Raw genomic sequence first — 12178 nt, forward strand, 5'->3', positions numbered from 1 at the left:
ATACTCTTCTACTGTGCCACTTAGTCTATGCTACTCCGACATTGCTCATCCTAATATTTATATTTTCCTTAATTCTATTATTTTAATTTTGTGTGTGTTGGGTGTATTGTTTGATATTACTGCACTGTTGGAGCTAGAAACAAGGACTTCGCTACACCCGCAATAACATCTGCTGAACATGTGTATGTGACAAATAACATTTTATTTGATTTGATTTAGAGCTGTAAAATGCGCACACACACACACACACATGCACACTACTCTTTGATGAGCAGTGGTCCTGTGAAGTCTATAACAGTTAGATATAGTGGTATTGTTCGACTTCCTCTTTCCCCACATGGACAAATGGGTCAGGTATGAGGTCACACACAGTAGCGTTGATGTAAGCAGTCCTCAGTCTTATGAACAGCAAACTGCCAGATATTGGAGAGCATATACTGAAATTACAAAGGAACTGACCCAAACCATGTTGGAGAGCAGCATCACAACCACATCATCAACATTCAACTACACTGATTCCTCCCCTGATTTTCTATATTAGTGTTTTAGAAATATTTGTAAGAGCATTAAAGAGGACAGCGAACATATTAACCAATATGTGAAATCCAGAAACTGACGCACATTTTTCCTCCACTACAAACAGACTAATAGAGTGATCACTAAGAGAGAGAAACCTCAGTTGCCTATACCTTTGTCATCACATTTGTGTGAGCTGAAATTAGGCCATTCGTGTGTTAACAGGGCAAATACAAACAGGCTGAGATCCCCTCAGGAGCACGGGTTAGGCCTCGCGTACATACATACACACGTGCTCAGACAGATCAATTACTCCACTTTCATGAAGTTTACTCAGCAACGTCCCTCATCTCTGTAAGCATGGTGCCTGGGTTATAGTATGGGCTATGGGACTACATGAGGGGAAATAGCATCACTGAAATATCACTATCCCTCTGATTCACACTGCTGTAGACGAAATGACAGCTAGCTAAGTACACCTTTTGTTATGATAGTTACTAGATCTATGAGTCGTTCAGGAAGGATTGGGAGTGGGCATTGAGTTTATACTCAAAATGAACACAAGATTCGTCCCTGTCATACTCTGAAATAACTTGTGAGTTTTAGAATACACTGAATCATCAATGTAAAGTACATCTCCTCCTATAGCCTACTGTTAGAACACAAAACATAGGAGTGGACATTAAGGTTGTAGGCTACCTTGGAAGAAGATGCGAGTTTAAGGACATTGAGGTCAAATTTCACAAGAGATCTACATTATGCAATACTACACAGCAGCACATCTCTTTACATCTATGTGTACAGTATATGCTGTATCTATTACCATGTACTGTAATGTATATGTTATGAAGGGTGGTTGCTTCACCAACCTCTGCAGCTCTAGTCCTGTCTTGTTTCAATTGTATCACTTATGTTTAGGTTGTACACACAACCTACACACACCTGCCAAAAAAACCAGAGCATTATATTTCCTTGTGATGTGCCAACTTGACGTTCCCTAAGAACCAGACACAATAACACTCAAACAGTGGGAGAGAGGGAGGGAGAGCGTGAGAGAGAGAGAGAGAGGCGATTTAACAAAGTTCAGAGCCTTGTTGGAACTCGCGTCACGTCATTAATCGTTCCCCTTTGATTTCAGTGGAAACCAAGTTTCTTAAAATGGATCAGAATAACAGCCTGACAGACTACGCAGAAACATTCCTATCTCTACTGATGCCTGCCTCTCTTTGCCCGGAGAGGAAACAAGCGGTATCTCACTGACAGACACTGCCATCGCACACTGAACACACACCAGAGGAAGCATTACCGCAATAACTTCTATAACCACGTTGTATAAAGACACAGCATTTCAATGTCACAGGTAGCCCATGGCAAGTGAATAAGTCCTCTGGTGTGTGTGTTTTTTTAGTTTATTCTCCTTGTGGGATAGGCAGTAAGGATTTTGGGAGGATTTTGAAAGGATTTTGAACGGGAATCAATTGTTTGGTCCCCACGAGGATAGTAAAACAAACGTACATGTGTGTATGCGTCAGTCTATTCTTAAAAAAAAAAATGACACACACGTACGTTTGCTTTACTATCCTCGTGGGGACCAAACAATTGATTCACATTCTAAATCATTTTTTCCCTAAACCTTAACCTAACCCTAAGCCAAACCCCTAACCCTTCCAGGCCAAGATTCACAAAATCTTCTTAACTGCCATTCTTTCCTTCACTATAGGCTTAAGAAGAAAGCTAAGCAAAGTTGCTATTCCTCAAAAAGGTTCTTGGAAATTTTCTTGCCCTATTTCTTATAGAGGTTGACCGATTAATCGGAATGGCCAATTAATTAGGGCCGATTTCAAGTTTTCATAACAATCGGAAATCGGTATTTCTGGACGCCGATTTGGCCAAATGTTGAATTTTTTTTGTAATAATTTGTAAAAAATAAAAAATGTGGACCTTTATTTAACTAGGCAAGTCAGTTAAGAACATATTCTTATTTTCAATGACGGCTTAGGAACGGTGGGTTAACTGCCTTGTTCAGGGGCAGAACGACAGATTTTTACCTTGTCAGCTCAGGGATTCAATCTTGCAACCTTACGGTTAACTAGTCCAACGCTCTAACCACCTGCTTTACATTGCACTCCACGAGGAGCCTGCCTGTTACGCGAATGCAGTAAGAAGCCAAGGTAAGTTGCTAGCTAGCATTAAACTTATCTTATAAAAAACAATCAATCAATCATAATCACTAGTTAACTACACATGGTTGATGATATTACTAGTTTATCTAGCCTGTCCTGCGTTGCATATAATCACTTAGGTACACGTTGCTCCAACCATAAACATCAATGCCTTTCTTAAAATCAATACACAAGTATATCTTTTTAAACCTGCATATTTAGTTAATATTGCCTGCTAACATGAATTTCTTTTAACTTGGGAAAATGTGTCACTTCTCTTGCAAACAGAGTCAGGGTATATGCAGCAGTTTGGGCCGCCTGGCTCGTTGCGAACTGTGAAGACTATTTCTTCCTAACAAAGACAGACGACTTCGCCAAACGAGGGATGATTTAACAAAAAGCGCATTTGCGAAAAAAGCACAATCGTTGCACAACTGTACCTAACCATAAACATCAATGCCTTTCTTAAAATCAATACACTGAAGTATATATTTTTAAACCTGCATATATTAGCTAAAAGAAGTCCAGGTTAGCAGGCAATATTAACCAGGTGAAATTGTGTCATTTTGCATTCATTGCACGCAGTCAGGGTATATGCAACAGTTTGGGTCGCCTGGCTTGTTGTGAACTAATTTGCCAGAATTTTACGTAATTATGACATAACATTGAAGGTTGTGCAATGTAACATGAATATTTAGACTTAGGGATGCCACCCGTTAGATAAAATATGGAACGGTTCCGTATTTCCCTGACAGGAAAAACGTTTTGTTTTCGAGATGATAGTTTCCGGATTCTACCATATTAATGACCTAAGGCTCGTATTTCTGTGTGTTATTATGTTATAATTAAGTCTATGATTTGATAGAGCAGATTGACTGAGCGATGGTAGGCAGCAGCAGGCTCGTAAGCATTGATTCAAACAGCCCTTCGCAATGCATTGCGCTTTTTATGACTTCAAGCCTGTCAACTCCCAAGATTAGGCTGGTGTAACCGATGTTAAATGGCTAGCTAGTTAGCCGGGTGCGCGCTAATAGCGTTTCAAACGTCACTCGCTCTGAGACTTGGAGTAGTTGTTTCCCTTGTTCTACATGGGTAACGCTGCTTCGATGGTGGCTGTTGTCGATGTGTTCCTGGTTTGAGCCCAGGTAGGAGTGAGGAGAGGGACGGAAGCTATACTGTTACACTGGCAATAATAAAGTGCCTATAAGAACATCCAATAGTCAAAGGTATATGAAATACAAATCGTATATAGAGAAATAGTCCTATAACTCCTATAATAACTACAACCTAAAACATTTTACCTGGGAATATTGAAGACTCATATTAAAAGGAACCACCAGCTTTCATATGTTCTCATGTTCTGAGCAAGGAACTTAAACGTTAGCTTTTTTACATGGCACATATTGCACTTTTACTTTCTTCTCCAACACTTTGTTTTTGCATTATTTAAACCAAATTGAACGTTTCATTATTTATTTGAGGCTAAATAGAATTTATTGATGTATTATATTAAGTTAAAATAAGTGTTCATTCAGTATTGTTGTAATTGTCATTATTACAAATAAATACTGTGCAAAACAACTGGCAGATTAATCGGTATTGGTGTTTTGCCCCTCCAATAATCGGTATCGGTATCGGCGTTGAAAAATAATAATCGGTCGACCTCTAATTTCTTATATTTCTCCTTAAGCAAAAAGTTATAAAGAAATTAGATGATTGAAAATAAAGTTATTGTAAATGTTCTTAATTCAAAGATAGCTAAAACCCTTATTCTAAACTCAGGACAGTGAGAGAAAAAGCTCATGGATGCAATTGAACATGTTTAATTCACTCGCAAACTTAATCTGAAAGTTTCAGTATTGATTATTTAAAACCCAAGAACATGTTTAAGAACAGTAATCTCAGTAACAAATATACTAACATGATTGCCATTGCTAACTAGATAGCTAGCTAAAACGGTTCCCTAGCAACATACATCTTAAGAAGATTTGTAAGAAGATATTTGAGAAGTTCGTAGGAAAATCATTTAATCTTAAGATATTGTTGAGGAATTGCACTTAAGAACTATCTTATGAACTTTTTTTCTTCAGAAGCTTCTTAAATGTTTGCGTAAGACGTGTTTTGTGAATCTGGGCCCTGGTCCTCTCAAGGAGAGTAAAACCAAAAACACTAACACCAGAGGACTTCAAATCAAATGTTATTTGTCACATTCACTGAATACAACAGCCTTTAACCAACAATGTAGTTTTAAGAAAAAAAGTGTTTAGAAAGTATTTACTTACCCACTAGCCATGGGATACCTGTGACATTGAAATGCTGTGGTGACAATATGAAACAATAACTTACAGTTTCCCGCCATATTGGTATGTGAATTGGAATGTGTGTTTGCTACACTTGCAGTCCTGTGCTATTAAAAGACGGCGCCACATTTAAAAAATATATACACACATATTTGACCCCTATTTTACCAGGTAAGTTGACTGAGAACACATCCCACTACACATTCAGAAACCAAGACACCATTCACCATTGGTATGATGTGTACGTTGCCTTTGTTGCCAGGTGCCTTTGTACTGTAGCATTAAAAGACTGCTCTGAATCCCAGGTTAAGAAGAAAACACACCATTCATTCAAGACTATCTTACTCCACAGTAAAAAAGAAAATGCAGCAGTTTCTAGCTCAGGACACCCACTGACAGCCCTGTGATAAGGCATTGGTTTTGTCCCAAATTTCACCCTATTTCCTAAAAATGTATGTAAGGAGTAGGGTGCCATTGTGGATGCACACACTTAGTTGTGATAAGTCACTGATTTCCTTATCACCTAGTTAGTCATGAGAGATCATAGTGCAAGGCTCAACACGCATACACCCACAAAGACCCCGATTCCCCTGTACTGTTTTTCTCCCAATGATTTCCCTCTCCCTCTCGCCTCAGTTTGTCTGTCTATTTAATTGCAGGTGCTATCGGCTTGGCTAGCAAAGATGTCGCTGCAGCTATGGAGATGGACAAATACAACTCAAACACTTAAACAGGGGAGGAGGGGAGGCTGAGAGAGTGGGAGATACGGCACGTGTGTAGTGAAGGTATGTGTTGCATACGAGAGTGTCTGTATGGGCAGGCGTACGAGAGAGTCTGTTAGGGCAGGTACACAGAGACCTGTAGATCTGCTGTCAAACACAGGATTTATAGAAGAAGAGAGTCTGGAAAGTCCCTCAAAGATGCCTCCCGGCCTACTCTCACTCTCTACCTCTCCCTCTCATCCATCTCTCCATCCTTCCTCCTGTCTCCATCCCTCTCTCCTACCAGATCCGTGTGACGGGTATCGATATGCGTGGGCGGCCAATCTCGCTGCCCATCGTCAACACCCTGTTCCCATTCTCCTCCCGACGCTCTGACTTGCACGGAATGCCTGGAATGTTTTGGCCAATCCGTTGCCTTGATGATCCTAAGCCCATTAGTGTCATCAGTCATCTATCTCCTAGCTTCATAAAGAGATAATACCGTGCATGTTCTGTAAGGCACCATTCTAATTGGTAGTACATGGAACAATGATGAAAGACGTGGATAGACGTTGTGATCTCGAAAATGTCTAATTTTGCTGCGTGATTAGGCTTGTGGAGAGAGGACTAGACTGCTGTCCTTAAGTGTTGGGTAAAATGCTTTACATAACCAGAGAGGGAACTCCCTGGGAAAGATAGGAGAACCTATTCACTCCATCCCAATCAGCCCGTTTAGCCTGTAGACGCCAATCATCAATCATCCTCCTTCACAAAAATAGACATGCGTGTAAACATGGCAACAGACCTTATTACAGTGGTCTGTGGTCAGGCCCCAGGGCTACTGCTGCGTTTAGCAAATACACACGCATATGGTCGGGGAGGTGTTTTTGTGCGTGTGCATGTGTGTGTGTGTGTGTGTGTGTGTGTGTGTGTGTGTGTGTGTGTGTGTGTGTGTGTGTGTGTGTGTGTGTGTGTGTGTGTGTGTGTGTGTGTGTGTGTGTGTGTGTGTGTTGCATCATCGTCTTTACCCTGATGGGTGTTTAGCTGTGGTTTGCCAACATCAAAACAACAACACACACACACACTCATCTTCTGCAGTGGGAGAATGGTTGCACCACACAACTGCTCACTGTGAATCAGAGATTCATACATCTAGTGCAATATACAGGTAACTGCCAAAGATAAAGGAAACACCAACATTAAGTGTCTTAATAGGGTGTTGGGGCACCAAAGCAGCTTCAATGCACCTTGACATAGATTCTACAGGTGTCTGGAACCCTTGTTGGAGCAATGCGACACAATTCTTCCACGAAAAATGCCATAATTTGGTATTTTGTTGGATAACACTGTCTCAGGCGTCGCTCCAAAATCTCCCACAAGTGTTCAATTGGGTTGAGATTTTGACTGTGACACAAACATACACACGTGCGCGCACACACACACACACACACACACACACACACACACACACACACACACACACACACACACACACACACACACACACACACACACAGCCTTTAAACCAACTATGCTCCTTTGAGACCCCTCTTTCAAAGTCACTAGCTAGGTTTCCATCCAATTGGTGACAGATTTTCATGCGAATATTCAAAAATCTGCATAAAGAAAATCCATATTTTCCCACCAGTGGTGTGTTTCCACTAGAGTTGAATATTTTCCCGGTATTTTACAAATGTTCCATCCCGATAATAAACCACTTTTCTCCCGGTTAACCTGGTATTTCCTGCCAAAACTGCAAGTGTCATTTGAAAATTCAAACCTGATGCTACCTGAGCCTGATGAGCCATACATTAAATACATTTTATGAGCCCTACATTAAAGACATTTAATGAGCCCAAGCCCAAAAAAGCCCAAATGATTGTGCCATTATCCAATACATACTGAATATTATATAGGCTTCTGCACATTAAGCAGGACAGAAAAACATAAAAGCCCATAGATGTAGCTAGCCATATGCTCTCTTGGGTAAATAAATGAAAGTAGCTCCAGTAGGCTAATCTTTTTGAGTGTGAACTGTATTACTGTACTGTATTATACTGTATTATATGGACTGGGATTATGCACATCGTTCAAACCATGATAAGGCAGAGAGAGAATATGGGATTCTGGTGCATCACATGGGGCCTACAAAGTCACAAGTATAGGTTACGAATTGTATTTTCATTTTGAAATATAAATTGGGCCTATTTCTATAATTAGTAGGCTAAAGCATATATACCTTTCATAGTATTTCCCCTAATGTTATTAGCCTACCTCCTCTATATCTCTCTATTGTTGCTTCATTTCTTCCTCACTTTCAACAGTTAAACTATATACGTTTCATTGTCCTTATCTTCATCATTCTAATGACATTGTTGAATAATGTAGAACTAGAATTAGATGCAGAAGGATTTCACTTCTCTTCTCGAAGATTGAAAGGTCATGGGTCTGAATAAATAACTGCAACAGCCTACCGACATTGCGCGTTCGCTCTTCTTTAAAACGACCCATGAGTTCTACTGACAGCTGTATTTAACATTCAGCAAACAAGAGCTTGCGTCCCTCTTCGACGAGTCGATTGGTATAAGAAATGCTAAAAAAATATGTCCAGCAAGCTATTCTAGTCTAGCTTATTCCTGCATGGGACTCCAAGAGCTAAGGAGCGTTTTACAGGGAGAGAGGCCAGCTAAGCACACCAGTGGAGGACCATCCTCCTCAATGAATTTCATAAAAATAAAAATCGCTAAACATAGAAAAAGTGATCCTTTTTAGATAAAACTATACTAAATCCTAGTAAAAAATCCCTGTTTTATGTCAGTTAGGATCACCACATCTTTTTAAGAATATGAAATGTCTGAATAATAGTAGAGAGAATGATTTATTTCAGCTTTTATTTCTTTCATCACATTCCCAGTGGGTCAGAATTTTACATACACTCGATTAGTATTTAGTAGCATTGCCTTTAAATTGTTTAACTTGGGTCAAACGTTTCGGGTAACCTTCCACAAGCTTCCCACAATAAGTTGGGTGAATTTTGGCCCATTCCTCCTGACAGAGCTGGTGTAACCGAATCAGGTTTGTAGGCCTCCTTTAAATTCCTGACTGATGTCTTGAGATGTTGCTTCAATATATCCACATAATAATTTTCCGTCCACATGATGCCATCTATTTTGTGAAGTGCACCAGTACCTCCTGCAGCAAAGCACCCCCACAACATGATGCTGCCACCCGCGTGCTTCACGGTTGGGATGGTGTTCTTCGGCTTGCAAGCCTCTCCCTTTTTCCTCCAAACATAATGATGGTCATTATGGCCAAACAGTTCTATTTTTGTTTCATCAGACCAGAGGACATTTCTCCAAAAAGTACGATTTCTGTCCACATGTGCAGTTGCAAACCGTAGTCTGGCTTTTTTTATAGCGGTTTTGGAGCAGTGGCTTCTTCCTTGCTGAGCGGCCTTTCAGGTTATGTCGATATAGGACTCATTTTACTGTGGATATAGATACTTTTGTACCCGTTTCCTCCAGCATCTTCACAAGGTCCTTTGCTGTTGTTCTGGGATTGATATGCACTTTTCACACCAAAGTACGTTCATCTCTAGGAGACAGAACGGGTCTCCTTCCTGAGCGGTATGATGGCTGCATGGTCCCATGGTGTTTATACTTGCGTACTATTGTTTGTACAGATGAACGTGGTACCTTCAGGCGTTTGGAAATTGCTCCCAAGGATGAACCAGACTTGTGGAGGTCTTGGCTGATTTCTTTTGATTTTCCCATGATATCAAGCAAAGTTTGAAGGTAGGCCTTGAAATACATCCACAGGTACACCTCCAATTGACTCAAATTATGTCAATTAGCCTATCAGAAGCTTCTAAAGCCATGACATCATTTTCTGGAAATTTGCAAGCTGTTTAAAGACACAGTCAACTTAGTGTATGTAAACTTCTGACCCACTGGAATTGTGATACAGTGAATTATAAGTGAAATAATCTGTCTGTAAACAATTGTTGGAAGAATTACTTGTGTCATGCGCAAGGTAGATGTCCTAACCGACTTGCCAAAACTATGGTTTGTTAACAAGAGTGGAGTGGTTGAAAAACTAATTTTAATGACTCCAACCTAAGTGTATGTAAACTTCCGACTTCAACTGTATTTTAGCTATGCTGTGATGTTTAACTTACAATTTCAATCTATCGAATAGAATCCACAGATTGCGAGTTGAAGATAAATACTTTTACTGAGAGTATTAGTAAATTTGTAATTGACTGACCCGGTCTCTCCAGATCTCCTAACAGTACTATTTCTAGGGTCAATTTTAGGTCAATGCTTTGCATTTTCAGTCATTCCTGAACCTGAGACCAGAAACAGGCTACCTGAGGGCAATACCAAAATAAATGGTCTATTGATTCTGTTTCCTCACAACAGAATCTGCAGGGCTTCGATGATTTTATGCCCCAAATATTAAGCATTTTGTTGGTGGCAAGAATGCTATAAAATAATTTTAGCTGAAAAGCACGAAGTCTTGAATCTTGCATTGTTTTATATATTAACTCATACACTGTCACGACACCTACGGAAGGTGGCGCCCCTCCTCGCTCGGGCGGCGCTCGGCGGTTGTCGTCGCCGGCCTACTAGCTGCCATCGATTTATGTTTCACGTTCTGTTAGTTAGGCCTAGGTTAGTTGCGCACCTGTTTTGTGTTAGTTGTTAGTGGGGAGGGGTATTTAGGCTAGTTAGTTAGGTTTGTTGTTTGTGCGGGATTGTTCGTGTTGTCAGGGTGTGTTTGTCATGAGGTTCTGTATTTTTGGAGTTACGCTATTCGTTTGGGCTGCGTCCCTGGTTACGTTCTTTTAAGGGTGGTGCGTTTCTTTTTGCACGCTTTGCACTCCATACCGTTGCATATTTTCCATGTGGATATTTTATTAAATTCTTTCACGGAATCATTCTGTCTCCTGCGCCTGACTCTTCTGAATCCACACACCACCCATTGTGACATACACCCTGTACCATGGAATCGGTACATTAGAAATTTCTTCCCAACTATTTTGCAATCTGTATGGCAGTTGTCAACATCCTGGTCCTCAAATGAAACTGGTATACTTTCCTTTCAATGCTATTTTTATTCCTCCACCAGTTTTGATCCTTTATATTGGGCAGACAGACCAGTTCCCTACCTACTCCCGCTGCCACCTGCCTCCTCCATTTTTGGGGTAATGCTGTAATCAATTGCTTGTACTCTTGGATTGAGCAGACCTTCCCGTACAATTCTGATAACTCCATGAAGGTCATAACTCTACCATTCCAATTTCCAATATCATTTAAGAACAAAATACCCTTTTCAAACATCTTTCCCATAAATACAGGTATTTTATCAACCAGCACATTTGAGTTCAGCCATAATATTTGTTGTAATATTTGTTATATCTTTTCAGGGGGATGAAATTGAAATTGTAACTCTGCAATGCTTGTTTGAAAAAGAGAGATACTTTGAAAAAAAAAGTATCATTTTCAATTAATCGAAAATGAGACATGGCAATCTGCACAAAGGAAAAAACACTATTTTTTTTAAACAATGGATGAGCTTTTCTTAGTAATCTACTTGAGAACCATTTAGGGTTCAAGTAAAACCTTTGAATAAGTGAAGCTTTTAGAGAAAGGTTTAGTGCTTTTATATTTTATAATCTCAACCCACCCAATTCATATTCATTATATAGATAGGCACATTTTATTTTGTCTGGTTTAGCATCCCAGATAAAGCAAAATATTTTTTGCTCATATGATTTCATAAACAAATCATCATAAGTAAGTGAGTAAACTGAGAAAAGACTAAGGAGTTAATCAGGGCAATCTTTCCATAAATAGACAGGTATTTACCTCTCCATGGTTGCAGGATCTTGTCAATTTTTACAAGTTTTCTATTGAAATGCATTGTGCAGAGCTTATTTATATCTTTTGTGATATGAATACCAAGTATGTCTACTTCGCCATCAGCCCATTTTATAAGTAAACTGCAGGGTAATGTAAAAGTTCTATTTTTTAAAGATCCAATACGTAATATTGCACACTTATCATAATTAGGTTTTAGTCCAGAGAGCCAGAAAAGTCATCTAGATCTTCACTGAGACATTGCAGGGATCTAGCTTGCAGACTTAATATAAAACTTGAGTCATCGGCATACATGGACACCTTCGTTTTTAAGCCTTGGATTTCTAATCCTCTAATGTTGTTATTGGATCTGATCAAGTTAAGCTTTTGGTTTTATTCATTTATTGCCACCGGAGCCCGCCGGTCTAACTTCTTAATGACTATACACTGTAACATTACTGCATGATTGTAGCGGTTTTACTAACGCACTAGTTCTATTAGCTATGTTGACTAGGATGTTACTTTAGCTAATGTGGGGACAACGATGTAGGCTGTGTGTAGCGGTTATGACATGGTGTGAAGGTTTTTCCACCTGTGTCACGACTTCCGCCGAAGTCGGTCCCTCTCCTTGTTCGGGC

This window comes from Salmo salar, chromosome ssa23 (genome assembly GCF_905237065.1).
Source record: "Salmo salar chromosome ssa23, Ssal_v3.1, whole genome shotgun sequence".
In the NCBI taxonomy this organism is placed as follows: Eukaryota; Metazoa; Chordata; class Actinopteri; order Salmoniformes; family Salmonidae; genus Salmo; species Salmo salar.